Source organism: Haliotis rubra, unplaced genomic scaffold, assembly GCF_003918875.1.
Source record: "Haliotis rubra isolate DU_JTF1 unplaced genomic scaffold, ASM391887v1 Scf141, whole genome shotgun sequence".
Taxonomy (NCBI): domain Eukaryota; kingdom Metazoa; phylum Mollusca; class Gastropoda; order Lepetellida; family Haliotidae; genus Haliotis; species Haliotis rubra.
Window position 1 is genome coordinate 319,920 of NW_025765348.1, and position 16,832 is coordinate 336,751.

The 16,832-nt window shown below is 35.2% G+C and overlaps 1 protein-coding gene across 1 annotated transcript in view; it reads left to right on the forward strand.

The window, feature by feature from the left end:
* The first annotated feature begins 80 nt into the window (after positions 1-80).
* LOC124268986 (sodium/potassium/calcium exchanger 1-like) overlaps positions 81-16,832 on the forward strand; it is an 89,032-nt gene continuing 72,280 nt past the window's right edge. Inside the window, exon 1 of the mRNA XM_046704017.1 lies at positions 81-181. The gene's annotated coding sequence lies outside the window, so the exon portion shown is untranslated. The remainder of the gene's footprint in view (positions 182-16,832) is intronic.

A 16,832-nucleotide genomic window follows, 5' to 3' on the forward strand; every position in this document is an offset into this window, starting at 1 on the left:
ATGATATACAATTATAAACGATACACAACCTCCAAACGGAAGTAGGTCACGATGATGCTAATTTGCATATCAACCTAGCAGCAGCTTCCTCAGCAACCAGATGGTCAGGAGCTTGGATTGCGATTTCTGTGACCTCCCGGATTGTAAAATTCTCCTTTGACAGACTGTCTGGTATAAAACTGTAAGTGGACAATACTGTTTATTTTATCAGTGTCGTTGATATTTATTTTCCACAGCGGACCGACAGAACGCCGCACTGCTAGCTCTTGTAGCAGGTGCCCTTGCGAACTATACAGCGAAGACAGCGTTCATATGAGATATCAGCGTATTCCCAGTGTTATAAGGGTTATCTTTAAAACGCGTTGGGCAGGATCTTCTAGGTAAAATACAAATATAGTTCCTCAATGTCATTTATTTATTTATTTATTTATTTATTTATTTATTTATTTATTTATTTATTTATTTATTTATTTATTTATTTATTTATTTATTTATTTATTTATTTATTTATTTATTTATTTATTTATTTATTTATTTAATTAATTAGTTCAATTAAAGCATTTTATTAATCCTTGTTCATGTATCACATTTCTCCAATTATATTTCTGCATAAAGCAAAACAAATCCTATGATGATAATTACAAATTAAGGCCATACAAGCATGCATTTTAAAACAAATATTTTCAGTTGTGTTTTATTCAGTTCATTCAGTACAATTAAATCATGCAAGTATTATGTTCACATTATATTTGTACAGCTTCATTATTTTAACATATGTCAAATGTAATAAGATAATGAAATATAATACCTTAAGGACACAATATTTTATAATGAATTTGCTAAATATGGAGATTTTTTATAATGGATTTGCAAAATATGAAGATATAATAAGTTATTAAGAGGGATTTAATACCTTAGTGACATTTGCCAATTTCATATTGAAGCGATACATAGTTTTGTTTCTTTTGGCAATAAATTTTGCCAAAATTAATATTTTCCATGACTTATTTAAATTTTGAGAAGCAGGCCCTTTTCTTTTCATACTGTTTACAAAAGTGTGTTTTGCATCTTTTTCAATAGTTGAGAAAGTTGACATATATCGATCCCCCTGAAAGAGTTTCATTGTTAGTAAATTGAAGAGTAATGATCTGTTTTGGATATTCTCGACATTAACAATTGTACATTCTAGATAAAAAGTGTTTATGTTTTCTTTTGCACTTCCACAGAATGAACAGGTATTATTGTCTATGAGTTTCATTTTCAACAGTTCCCTTTTTGGTAGACATAATTCTATGTAAAACTTTGAATTGAAAATTAGTAATTTGGTTTCCTGGGTAATTGTATACATTGCAGAAAAGCTTTTGAAAATAACTGAATAGTCTGAAGTATCAAGCTTTGTCAAAAGATGTTAATAAAAATACTTCTGTGGAATATTAAGTACTGCTTTTTCCTGTGCGACCTACTGATCGAAAGTAAGCATAATTGATTCCCCCCAATTGTGATCCAACCTTTGTCAAGACCATTCCTGCTTTTCCAAAGTCTGTTACCTGCACCACCAGGTTCTTTACGCGTTAAGATGACATGCAAGATGTATGTGAAATCTTGTTGAAAGGGCACTGAACCCAACTTACTCAATCCAGCCACTGTCGTACTATTGCTGTTTCTTGTTTTCATCTTTAATATTAGTCAATGAATGTAAATATTTAATTTACAAGGATGAAAGCAAAGAAATAAAAAAAAAGGATTGCCAACCCCACATAACAAGGAAATGTTGTGATTTATTCAACACTGCCTAAGCTTGTCATCTGTAACACAGACAACAAGAGTGGGTACCGAACTGGGTACATGATTTTTATGCTTCCTCATGAGTTCTTTTGACACATTCGTCAGGTAGATTATTTTGCGAAATCCCACACAACAATCCCCTGGTTGCCCTATTAGGGCAGCCCAGATAGGCCACTCGGAAAAAAGGTACCTGCGTCATAAGCAGATAAATCCACTCTAAGTGGTAATCTGGCAAATCTCTTGACAGCATTGTTAGGTTAGTGGAGACTGGACCAGGCTAACGCTCGGCCTACAGGGGTCTTGTACCTTAGCTGGGATAGGACATGCAAGATAGGCTTGCTGGCGATACAAGCTTGTGAACGGCAAAACTAGTGCAAAAACTCTTCATGAATATAATCATCAGTAATGGTGGATGAGGCTTGGAAGTTTGAAAAAGGTTTGTCCTTTTGACCTACATTAATTTTTGTGTGTCTATATTGAATTTGGTATTTGATCAGTCTTTTCTTAAATACTTTATAACAATTATATGTGTTGTTTTATACAGTTAATAGGGTTTGAGGTGTGGGAAGTTTTATTTGTTTTGTCATGCGATTTTATCCAAACATTTAATTTGTGTATTTTAAAGGTTTTAATAAAACATTAGTTTGTACTCTGCTTGAAAACAAACTGATGAGAAAAAGAAAATTCTGTTTTTCACAACACAGTGACTGGTTTAATGGTATGTAAATCAAATTTATCAGATTCTCTGTCTACACTAAAAAGACTTTTGAATAGTTATTTATTTAGCTGTAGGTTCTGTGACGTAAACCTTCATGAGTACAGCCTGTTCATTAGTGATCACTCTCTCCAAGGTCATTCGACAAAGACCAAACATTTATTGGCTTTGTACTACAACAAAAGATGCATAGGTTTTCCCACATAAGTTATTTTCTTTTGAAGAAAAACTATGCTTTGAAGCGAAATGTAATCATTCCCATGAAGATATACACTAGGGTGCCATGCATCAAAGTTACTGATGTTTAATTAACATTTGACTGTACACAATTAAGCCTCTTGGAAATATTATATAAGAAAGAGTTCAGCTTGTGGATCTCGAGGAGAGAGGTGAGGTGCAGATAACTAGCATATCAGCCTGTTATAGAAATTTATCTGAGATTTGAAACTTAGTCCCCCTTGCCTGAGAAATTGGGAAACATTGTTACTTTCTTCAAAATAATAATTTTTTAAAAGTTCTTATTCTTTGAAATTCAGTGGTATATTTTTACATTATTTTTATTTATATTGCATTGAATGCAGTAATATTCAACTGAGCGTTAATGGCTCTGTCTCTATACTGGTCCTGTTATTAGTAAAATACAAGTCACCTAACAAAGTCATAATATTTATTAATGAATTGGGAATGTTGAGCTCCAATTTAGTAATATTACTGATATGTTCAGAAGACTTTTGTGTACAAATCAGCCTTTGATCTGGTCAAGATGTATCCCTGAGGTGTCCATTTCTCTGCTATTTTATTTTTGTTCACACTGTGTGTATAGACACAAGTGTATAGCGATACTGGCGATTAGGTGACGGAATTTGGGTTCAAATCCCAAGTGTCACTCAGCCCAAGAAAGTGCTAGACTCTGTACGTTACTACTGGGTGGTGGGGGTAGCCAAGTGGTTAAAGCGTTCGCTCATCACGCCGAAGACCCAGGTTCGATTCCCTACAATGGGCGCAATGTATGAAGCCCATTTCTGGTGTCCCCCGCCTTAATATTGCTGGAATATTGCTAAAAGCGGTGTAAAACTAAACTCACTCACTCATTCACTATGTTGTTGAACTTGGCATATCTAGTATGGTGGTAGAACACATTCAGCTGTCATGCTGTGATTTTGCTGATGCAGAGTTTCACTTACTTATTGAAGCGAACAACACACAACTGGGAATTAGTTTCTTATCTGTAAGGGGAATCTGGGGGTAAAATAGGTGTCTTGACCCCTATGCTGGCATTAAAGAGGTGACTCAGTGGATTGGGTGGTCAGACTCAGTGCCTTGGCTGTTTGTCTGTCCTTGTAACCCGATGACCTGAGCTGTTGCTCACAGTATTGATAGCATGATTGTCTTATCCATAATGTATAATTTACAGGCAGTCTTATATAGCTGGAATATTCCTGATTTGATCTCAAGCAACAAACAAATCCTATTCTTGCGCAACCATTTCAGCAAATATGTAAACCAAAAATTCTTTCAGTTCTGTCTCCCTGCTGTTGCCAGTAAAAAGAGACATTTATTTTTTGTGAAAATGGTAAAATATATTTATTGTGAAAATGTGGAATTGTTAACAGACAGGAAGTAATGCTGGCCATATTTCCAGGACCTGCCATTCCATTTATGCCTAAGTTCAATGACACATTTGTATGCTCAAATTGCACTGTTTAAATAGCTGATTAAAGACATCTTTAGCTAAATTAAGATTCCGGAGGTAAGAAATAAGTTTCAATGCTGTTTACTTTCAAATATACACCTGTGAAGATCAGGGGATGAAGACCAAAAGGAATTGAGTGGTCAGGCTCGCAGACTTGTTTGACATATGCCATCCTATCCCAGTTGTATGGATTGATGCTCATGCTGTTGATCACTGGATTGGTTGGTCCAGACGTGATTATTTACAGACTGCCACCATATAGCTGGAATATTGCTGAGTGCTGCATTAAACAACAATTAATCAATCAATACTTTCAAATATAAGACAAAACTGAAAGTTATCACAACAATCCATATATCTCATAGATTTGTAGTAGGGTTGGGTATTGCCAAAATGTTGGTATTGCGATATATTGTGATATGTGTCAGCGTATTGCAATATGTATTGCAATATATTGTGAAAGTGTAACACATGGGTTAAGGTAATTAAATTACTGTTTCCTTTCTTTTGAAACAATGCCACTGGCCACTGTCAGGACTCAGATGTAATTGTACAAGAGATCAATTGAAAATGTTTCCAAATTGAAGACTTCTCTCTTAAGTTTGGAACTCGAGAAAAAGCGCCTGCAGCAGCGTCTGCTATTTTGGTTTGTTTATCCTTACAACGAGTGCCGGTACCAATCTATATTTTTTTATTTATATGATATAAAAGTCACTCAAATGTAATTATATGACCAATAAACATTCTCAAAACTATTAATGTATAATTATATAAAGGAAATACAAATGTTATTAGTAGTTTTGACTACATCACAAAAATTACCGATCGTATCAGGTGAACCGGTTCGCGAAAAGTATACTGCAAAATAACGTATTGTCAAGTTCAAATTGCAATATACCTGTTAACCGGTATTATCGCACGCACCTAATTGGTAGGTCAGACTCAATGATTTGGGGGAGGTGGGATAGCCAAGTGGTTAAGGAGTTCGCTTATCACACCGAAGACCTGGGTACGATTTCTCACATGGGCACATTGTGTGAAGCCCATTTCTGGTGTCCCTCGTCGTGATATTGCTGGAATACTGCTTAAAGCGGCATCAAACTTAACTCACTCACTCACTCACTCAATAATTTGGTTGATGCTTGCTCATGTACATGTGCATGGTTGGATGGTACAGATAGCCAAAATCAAATGCTTATGTACATGTATTATGGTACAATTGCCAAAAATTAATCTGTATTCCATTAATCTGTATTCCATGGTAATTTCTTTTGAGTGGAATTAAGAAATTGATGTGATGAACAATGGGGAGAGTTCTATGGATATACAACTTCTTTATCGTTAATATGAGCGACGTTTGGTTGTAGCTACTAACACCGTTATCATCACTTGCTTGATAAAGGTGTTTGTAGCTACACCAAAACGTCGTCAAATTAATAAGAAAGAAGTTGTATATATCCATAGAAATCTCCCCTATGTTCATCACATCAATTTCTTAATTCCACTCAAAGAAATTATCTTTTTAACGGTACGTTCTGGGACTGAAAATGGATTTCATATGCTTCTGCCAGAAAGGTTTATCAGTATTTTTCTTTAATTCACCTGATGTGATCAGAGGTAGTTATTGATACATTTTTTCACAGCAATGTGTAATGATAGAAAATTTAGCGACAGTTTTCTTCAAGCGAGCCACCAACACAAGTAGATATGTGTGGATGTATCGTCCCGCTGAAGACCTGGGTTCGAATCCCCACATGGGTACAATGTGTGAAGCCCATTTCAGGTGTCCCCTTCCGTGATGTTGTTGGAATATTGCTACAAGCAGTGTAAAACCAAACTCACTCACTCACTTATTGCTCTTAAATATATGTAGAGCTGCAACTATACACCATTGTTTCGATATGATACCTATCAGGGTATAGACCTCAGTTTGGTCCATGTCAGTTCAATGCACAAAGTGCATAAAAAATAAGAGAAATACAATACTTTTTGCAAACAAAGTATTATTTTTAACAAAACTAAGCAAATGATTAAATGTTAATCTCTAGAAATAGCATAAATAAAATATAAAATGATTATTGGCGTAAAGAATTGACCATTCAAGAGGCTCATTGTATTATCAGGAATTTGTCATGCTAATATTAGACTGAATGAGAGTACATAACAACAGAATTGAAAATTGAACCGATGGCAAATATCGCAGAATATTTGAGGACCAAAATACAAAACAACAAAATCGAAAATTGAACTGATAGTAAATATTGCAGCATATTTGAGGATCGATGTATACAATGGCGACTCTAAATATGCCACAAAGAATAACACACGAAGTGTATTTTTAAAGGAAATACTTATGTGTTTCCTTCAGGGCCCCTAGACATTTTACCATGTCATAATATGTTTAACCATAAATTAAGCACTCTGATACAAATTACTTAAACCCAGGGGGGTGCCATATTCCTGACTTACTGAATTTCTAAGGAATCACCGATATAAACCTGTACAGTCCGGCCTCTAAGAATGTTTTCAGTGCATGACTGGAATAGACAATGAATTGTTAGCCAACGCCATGATAAATGTTACATGTTTCAGGTTATCAGAGCCAAGCTCTACTTGACAGTGTCTATTGTTTATATAAACCAAACACATCCAGGCAGAACCACTCAGCACGCATGTCATACTCTACATGATCTTGTCTTCAGAAATGTCAATTATTTTGTGACATGTGGTGTCTACAAATTTGTCACCCATTTGTCTGTTAAAGTGTAAGTAAAGATTTTCTTTTCATTATTATGTCGGCAGTTTGTTACATGGCAAAAATAAACTGAAAGAGGAAAAGTACAGGTTTTCTTTTAATTATAATGTCAGCAGTTTGTTGTACAATACAATGGCAAACAAGAAATAGTTTGATAATTTAAATTTTGATTATTATTTAAAATTAAGTATTTTGAGGTATTATTTTTACAACTCAAGTTAATTCTAAAACCCCTGATTAGCAAGTGTGGTTTAAATAGCAAACTGATTGTGTATTACTACTAACAGGGGTGAATTAAGTGTGGTTGATTGTAACATTAGTTGTGAGGAGACTAGTGTTTTCATGTATATTGCTGGTATAGATTCGATGTATTTCAGGAGTATGGCTAGTTGGGGTGTGTCAAGCTACCTGCATTTAACATCAATAATATATTTTTAACATTTAAAAATATATTTATCAATTTAGCCCACCTTTAAACAATTTGTGGCATCATAAAGATATACACAACTTGAACTTTGCAGACAATTACTGCATGCTTTGTTAATGCAGGTCTATGATATACAGTGAGACCTCGGATATCCGGACACATTTGTGTTTATGTAAATCATCCGGATAATTGAATATCCGGATATCTGGATTTTTGGTTTTCATACACCTTTAGGATAAATCCAAAATGTTTATGATCATCAAGCCTTTATTGTACATGTATAGACATTTAAAAACAGCATCACAACATAACAATCATACCTTTACAATTATTCAGTTTTGAAAAAGTCTTTCATTGTTGACTGCTTACACTAGGTGCCGCTAAACACGGACAACATTTTGACTTGAATATCAATTAAGACACTGCACTTTTATTGCTTTTACTGGATAAACAACGTAACAGTTAGAACTCAATGTGTCAGCTAGGCCTACTTATCACCACCAATACCTTGCTGACTGATAATTAATCCGGATTAGCAGACCATGTCTCATGTCAAAACACGTGGGACTTTTGCGCTTCTCTTCACACTGTCAGCGCGAGATATAAAACGTTATTAATTAATAAAGATTCACATGTCTATGACATGTCAGGAATTACTTCTTTAAGAGGCATTTAGAAGCTGGGCAGTAAGGAAGGATAACAATATATGGATGAACAACTTCTTTATAGCTATGAGAGCGACGTTTTGGTGTAGGTTCCAGGAGTGGATACAGGTTTTTAAGAAAGGGGGGTGCACACTATTGAGAAAGGGGGGGGGGGTCACACTTCATTTCCACCTGAGTTTCAATGGTCATTTAATAAACTTTCAGGATAGGCCTATGGGTTCTATCACTGATATCAATCAAGTGATGTCTAATTGTGTGGACAGGGGAAAGTCTAAGGGTTGTAAAAGGGTGAAAAAGCTCATGCTGCTGGTCTATGCATTGTCTGGTCCAGACTCGATTAGTTACAGACTGCCGCCATATAGCTGGAATATTGCTGAGTGCAACATAAAACTAAACTCCCTCACTCACTCCTTTATATATGAAATTATGCCGTACCGCCAGTGATGGTCAACAATGAGACGACATTCACACAGATACAAGTTATGTGACACATAGCACCCATCACAATAGCACACTCTTTGCCTGAAAATATCTCTAGATATGGCTGTCACGTAAAGATAAACATGTTTAGATTAATACAACCCACCACTTTGGTTGAAAGTCAAGAGGATCGTTCCAGCCATACTGTGATACATGTACTGGTACTTTATGGAGCATGATATGCAGAAATATTAATTTTGCCTCGAAGCATATAAAGTGCAAATGCCCCTTTAACAAGTTAAATTGAAGCATAATTTTCAATTTCAACATAATTCAACTTCATTTTAAGACGGTACAATACAATGCAAGGTGTTAAAGAATTATGATTGCTGAACATTACAAGATTCTTTAAAATATAGACAAACTTTATGGAAAACAACTTCTTTATTTCATGAGTTTCTTTAAAAATGTCCGTGTCATTCCTGCTTGGCAACAGTACAAGAATCTGTATCGAAACATCGCTCTCACGAAATAAGGAAGTTGTTATCCGTAAAGTTTTCTATATTTTACTTCCCAACTTCTAAAATGCCACTCAAAGAAGTTAAGATTGTTCATAAATTGGTTTCAGATTGAAATGATGGGGAGAAAATGAATACATAAAGCTGTTTTATATTCAGCAAAATTTGCATACATTATCTAAGATCAGTCTAACACTACTGCAAAATTCTGTGGCAAAATATTGAAATAAAAGTTTAAAAAACAAATCTAAATGTTTCTATTTCATTGTTTGTTCATTTTTCAACATACATTGCATCAACCATGATTTTTCACTGAAAAAAATTGACAAGCCAAACTATAATGGCTATACTATGAAAGGCAAATACATTCGATCCTGATAACAGTTTACTAATGGAAGCTTGACAACAGTTGTTACAGTAACATCTGTGGAATATCAGTCATATTTTCCTATTGTACCAGCCTGACAACAGCATTACTGCACAGTGTAAGATCCACTTACAAAGGGCTTGAAATGGTCATTGTTCTGGTATGGAACATGTATTGGGCTTACCTTGCCTTGGTTGAATAATGAGCCGTATAGCCTATTAGCCTTTCCAGTGTATTACGAAATCTACTGTAATGCCTATGTGTTTTCTTTGTGAGGAGGTTAAAGGGATATGGTAAAGTAGTGTTTTAGAATGTGTGAGAATTATTGATGTGAAGCTCATGCAGTGTTTGAATGGCTGTTGTAATTGTTATTTCGTACGATGATATCAGACTGTAATAGGTTTTGTTGTATGCTCAAAGACTGCAGATACAGGAATTATATAGATATACTGATAGGTGAACCAGGTATGTTTTTATGATAATTTTATAAGATTACTGTACTGCGTTATCAGTCCTATTGTTTACATACGCAGTTTATGCAGTTTTGGTGCATATTGGGATAAAACAGAATGTTTTAAATTTTTAATTTAAATGGAAATATCAAGACATTTCAATGTATTTTGTGGAAGGAATTATGGAATTACCAGCATGGATTTAATTTTGAATCGAAATTACACTCAATCGTTATTTTATAGGATCAAAAACATCAAGACGGCATATTCCTTCCTTAGATGTATTTTTACTTGAATGTTATGTCTGATTTATCTGAGTTATGGAAATTTTAATATATCCAAGCCAGGTAGGATAATATTTAACACTGTTATATATATGATTTTACAGTAATGTATTCAGTGGTGATTGTTGCGATAAATTAACACTGTCAAAGATGTGAAAGAATATATTTTGTGATTGTTTCACTGAATATTAGGGGTGGGTATTGCAGAGAATTTTCACATTGCGATATATTGCGATGCGAAAGCATATATTGCGATATGTATTGCAATATATTGCAAGAAGGGTTTTTTTTAACAATAAACTACTTATAATCGAGTTAACGCCTTATTTATAAAGCAAAAACACAACAAAATCTCTATGCTTGATTAAGCTTTAATAAAAACTTTCAATCATGACAAAATAAGAATATAAATAGTATTTGGCACAAATGAAACAAGGAAAAGAATAAATTAACAACAGAGTGGATACTAGTTTGAACTAGTTTCTCCACTCTAAAAAAAGCCCTGAGAGTTTAGACAGCAACTTGACCTGGTCAGGGCATATCAGTGATCAATGGTCATTAATGAGTAAATATTTAAAACATTCTGATCCAAAACATTGCAAAACACTTGAACAAAATTAAGAACACAACTTCAAACCAAACTTAACAAACCAGTTAAATGTAAAATCTTTGAAGGGCATGTAGAAGTGGAATGCATAAGAAAAGCAAGATTTATGGATGTCAGCTTCATTCACAATATAGAAGTTGACATCCATAAATCTTGCTTTTCTCAGTTAAATGTAATTTTCACCACGATCATTCCCATCACCATTACCACAGTTGCCACGATCATCAAGGCTTCCTAGTGTTATGAAGTTTTCTGAATTCATGTCAAAATACCGGTTTTCGATCAGCGTATCGCAATACGTATCGTTTTCATGTCTGAACCGCTTAATACCAATAAACCGGTTATATTGAGCAGCTCTACTGAATATGATGAATAATACATAAGCTGATGGCATATTATTGTACTCATTACCCAATATTCATGATCAAATATATGCTTATCTGGTATATTTTCCTCATAATTGATTTGTTGCAGCTCAGTGTATCCTTTTACACTTTGTGTACCCATTTTTCTTCACATCGTCTCAACTCCACAGTGTTGAATAGTGCGTAAAGGTGCTACGTCTCTCTCCTTGTTGCTTAGACATGTGTGTCACGGATGTAATCAGATGTGGCAGGTTACACACTTTGGGCATCACACAAACAGGTGTAAATCAGGCCAACTGAAACACCATTTTTAACAATTAGATGTGAAGCTCATTTCCAGTGTTCCCCGCCGTGATATTGCTGGAATATTGCTAAAAGCGGCGTAATTACCCAAGAGCCTTTTTTGTGTGTTTTAGCCTTTCATGTGTACTTGATCATGTCAAAACTAACGAACAGCAAACTGTAAGGAAATAAAAAATAACTGACAATCAGCTGATCATGTCTGATCATTTTCGTACCATTATGACAACATTTTCCACAACATTAAATTCTGGCATTCTCAGCGCTTCGAAAAGGCACCTTTTCCCACCCTTTCCTTTTTAAACCTTAAAATATAAAACCAGGGCACCTAAGATGGATCAAATTTGTCATTTTGTTCCGAACAATTGTTATAAATAGTGAATGACTTCATATTTTAGTTTTATCTTGAAACCATTAGAGAAAATGGTCCAAAATGGTCTGATTGCCATGAGGGCTTGTGATTTGACTTGGCTGACTAAGTTTGACCTCACCTTGATAGCTTAATTGTACAGTTGTCGTTCAGTTGTCAGCTCCACCCACTTATATATATTTTCAGCCATCATAAAGTTGAATAGTTGCAGGGTACTTGTACTGTGGGAAATGCTAGAAAACTGCTTTTCTGGTATTGCTTCATTAATACAAATCATAGTGGTATGAAAATAGTATATATCAAAATGAAATCTACCTAATCTAGCCTGTCCTACCCACCCATACTCTCACTCACTCACTCAGGTGACAGATTCATTGATTCCCTCATTACATGTTGTCATGGTTTCATTCAGGAACTATTCCTGTAAATCAGAAATAGTAATTTTCAATATTTTGTCAATAATTCTGTCTGATTATAGTTGCCTAAGTTTATCATGGTAATGAAGTCTACTGCTGTCAGTATTAATTTGGGAAATGGTCTTTGGTGATGTGACAGTGTTTGGAATTGTTTGGCGATTTCAGCTGTTGATCATTTCATACTCTCATATGCTCTGCTGGTGGATAAGGCTTGGTTGGTTGGTTGGTTGGTTGGTTGGTTAACAGCTCAGCAATATTCCAGCTATACAGTGGCAGTCTGTAAATAATCAAGTCTGGACAGGACAATCCTGTGATCAACAGCATGAGCATCAATCTACGTAATTGGGATACGATGACGTGTCTCAACCAAGTCAGCGAGCCTGACCACCCGATCTCGTTAGTCGCCACTTACGACAAGCATGGGTTGCTGGAGACCAATATTCTAATGATAAGGCTATATATTCCTCCAGTGACGTCACTGTGTTGGGTTTAAGGGGGCCTTCATTTTGTTGGTAAACCTCAAGACGGTTAAGATCCTTGAAGTCTTTGACATTCTGTCAGTGTGTCCGAAGCTTTCCATCCAAATGCCGATATCACCCAGATTTTGTCTGACTTTGATGATATTCAACATTTTGAAGAACCTCTCACAACAAAAATGGTGCATCACAAACATCCATTTAATAGGTATTGGTTAAAAGTGACGATATCTATCACCTGTTGTGTGGACACACGTGACTAGAACATAATATACAATGGACTAGAACATAATATACAATGGACTAGAACATCATATACAATGGACTAGAACATAATATACAATGGACTAGAACATAATATACAATGGACTAGAACATACTATACAATGGACATGAACATAATATACAACAGACTAGAACATAATATACAACGGACTAGAACACAATATACAACAGACTAGAACATAATATACAATGGAGAGAACATAATATACAATGGACTAGAACATAATATACAATGGACTAGAACATAATATACAATGGACTAGAACATAATATACAATGGACTAGAACATAATATACAATGGACTAGAACATAATATACAACGGACTAGAACATAATATACAACAGACTAGAACATAATATACAATGGAGAGAACATAATATACAATGGACTAGAACATAATATACAATGGACTAGAACATAATATACAATGGAACGCTGTTCAAGAACACATCAGATATCTGGAAACCTTGCCAGTCAGGTGATGTTTTGTGAAACGAACATATACTGCATAAAATACTTCGTTCATTTGGATATTCAGATTCAAAATCCAGAAAGTGAATTGCGATTACCACCAGTGCCAAATACACAGTAATGTGTCCCTATTGTTTATCAACCAAATGTGTTATCACACATTCATTTACCCGAAAGTTCTGAAGGGATATAAAGTAGGGATTTTTACTGTACATACTTAGATTATCTTATGCAATATAATTAAAGGTTGTTGGATTTTTTTATGCCATAGAATTTGGATAGGGAGGTAACTGTACATATATTTAGACAATGTTTCATAAACTGTACAGTGAACTCCCAAAGTTGATAACTTGTGCTTTTTTCCAAAAAGGATTCCATACAACACCGAGGTAATATTTGAAATATTCACTTTGGTAAGCATCCACACCACTTACAAACATGCTGAGGTGTTCACCAATACAACCATAAACAGGGATATATGTTTGTTTTGAATGATGTTAGTTTAAACATTTATGAAAATTAAGTGGTTTGATAATGGTCAAAAACAACTGCATACACCTGCTACTTTCTGACAGGCATAAATTTGTCTCATGCACAAGGAAATACCGAAATGGTGTAGGTAATTAGGGGTGCTTCATGATTACTCAGATCTTGGTCTTGGAATTGGTCAAAGGGCACTTTAGAGCGAGTGAGTATGGTTTTATGTCGCTTTTAGCAATATCCCAGCAATATCACGGCGGGGGACACAGAAATGGGCTTCAGTCATTGTACCCATGTGGGGAATCGAACCCGGGTCTTTGGTGTGACGAGTGAACACTTTAACCACTAGGCTACCCCACCGCCCCAAAGGGCACTTTTTTATAGAAGCATGATCCTATTACAACAAGTATGGTGCAACTCATTCCTTATATATATGGTTTCCCTTCAGGTTGGCCTCATAGCCAATGCAAGAGTAAAATATTATGTATTTATTCACATATTGATTTTGTTTCTCTATGAGCGTAAGTTTTACAATTTCATATCAAAGATAGGTGTGTACATTTGATACATACATGTAGACATAACGCATTTCATATATTTTTCTCGACGTTAAACCCAATTTCACCTCACCTCATATATTTTTCTGATCATCCATTTTGACTTTTGATGGTCTATACTTTGCAGACTATTCGTCATTTACAGTATTTATTGCAAGTATATGGTAACCATGGTAACACAAGTCTGAGTAACCATTCTCAGCTTTTTGAATTACAAGATCGGAAAGGTAATTTTGATTTTCTCAGTCAACTTACTGTTATTCAGTCAGATAAAGGTTGTGATGTAGAATTGATTAAAGTTGTCAGCTGCTCATGCTGTGTAATATTAGCTTCAATTAGCTTACGTCTCAAACCTTTTATATAATTACTGTTTGTTTCTGGACCATAAATGTAATGTTTCACTTCAAGATGTCAGTACCTTCATTTACCCATGTACTGTTCTGCATTACTTAATTGGTACAAAAAATGGTAATGTTTCCCTTAATATGGCATCAACTATAAAACAGGTCTTTTTCATGAATAAAATCAATTACTTTATGAACACTTTACTCAGAGAATATTCATCTTCTCTTTATGAAATGATTATTTATTGTGTCCAATCCGTAAAGAAGCCTCTCACTGTTGGATTATTGACGTTGTTAATGCTTCATTAATGCACTGATTCAAAGTTCAGTGTATAAGCTAGAATCGACCTGGTCTCAGACATATGCTTAAGCACTCAGACAACGCACATAATAAAAAGCCCTGTAAGCCTCTTTGTACCCATGGAAGGCTAGTTCAGCTCACATAGACTTTCACTGAACATAATCTTGATGAACTCGCAGCTGTTGGACTAGTAAATATTAGAAGTACTCTGTAATAAACAGTAGTATGAAAATAGAAAGTTTCGATCTGCCTGAATCTGTGAGTACAGGTAGGTGAAGTACAACATAAACAGCCTGGTGGTGTTATTGGTGGAGTTGTTTGGAATGAGTGAGTTTAGTTTTATGCCGCTTTTAGGAATATTCCCGCAATATCATGGTGGGTGACACCAGAAATGGGCTTCACACATTGTACCCAAGTTGTTTGGAGAATTTTGGTTGGTAGTCAATCCACGTGGTTTAGGGATCACTTGTCACAAGAGAGTACTGGGTTTGATTCCCCTCAATGTCAACACTTTTCAGGTGTCCTCAGCAATTTGGCTGGAGTACTGTGAAATTTCATAAAAATATACTGCCTCACTGCCTAGTACCTAACCTCAGCCAGGTACAGTCAGCCTTATAGAAACCATCATGAAACTTCTTGAATGATGAAGCTTGCTATGTTGGCTCACAACCAAGGGAGATAATTCTAAATCACACTTCCAGTGCAGATTGGGCACAACAACACTCAATATATGTATATATTAATTAGGAAAGAATCAGTCATTTGCTGCCACAAACCCTATAAAAATAACCACAACAATCTCTACTGCCACCTGACAATTTGTTGATTGGTTTTCATTGTACTTTGGTTGTGATACTCATAATATCAATCGCTGGTTTGTGTGACCCGTTATTTACTGAGTGCAATCATGTAGTTGGAATATGCTTGGGTGTTTATGCCACATTCACTTACTGAGACGTAATGAAATGAATATGTTTTGGAAAAGATTGCACTACTTTTTCAGATCAATCCCAATCTATGCTAAGCTGCTTTAACCACCTACACCTTCAGGCTGGGAATTTGTGAGCCGTGTTGAAACAACCATTCTGTAAGCCCCTTTGTAAGCAGGACAAGGAAAGGAATATATGAAACATTAATAAAAAAAACCCTATGTATATTTTTTACGTTTGTATATTTTGTTACATTAGGGCTTTGACGGGTTACTAGGTGTTTTGGTTGGTTGAACAAAACTTTGCAATTGCAGATATGAAGTTGAAGCGTCTACATTTATGATCATATGACTTTGCCAGCTTCATCATGTGAAAGAAATCGTTTGTTGACAGCATAATGAATTGATACTACAATCATCCCTCGCAATAACGTCCTTCACGATACCGCGGTTTCAGTTAAACCGCAGGGTAATCTGTGACTCCCATAAACTGATTACCGCCTTGTCATCCTTGGACCCCTGAGACCTGTGTTATTGACTCATTGAAGTCATATTTGACAATTAATTGCCAGAATTTTGGTTTTGTGAGTGGCATGTACCGCGGGAAGTTAAAAGTGATTTGTCAAATTGTCCCATACGTAAAATGTATCCAGCTGTGTACCAAAAGTGCTAAGCCTTATGTTAATTATAATGTTACATATGTATGAAAAAAATGCATTATAATGAAACAATAGCGATATATTATCATTGTATAATAACTGCTTAAAATATAAATTATTCTGATAATGGAATAGAAATCAGTTATCATTCCTCTTCATCTGGAGAATCATATTTTATGGAGAGTACAAG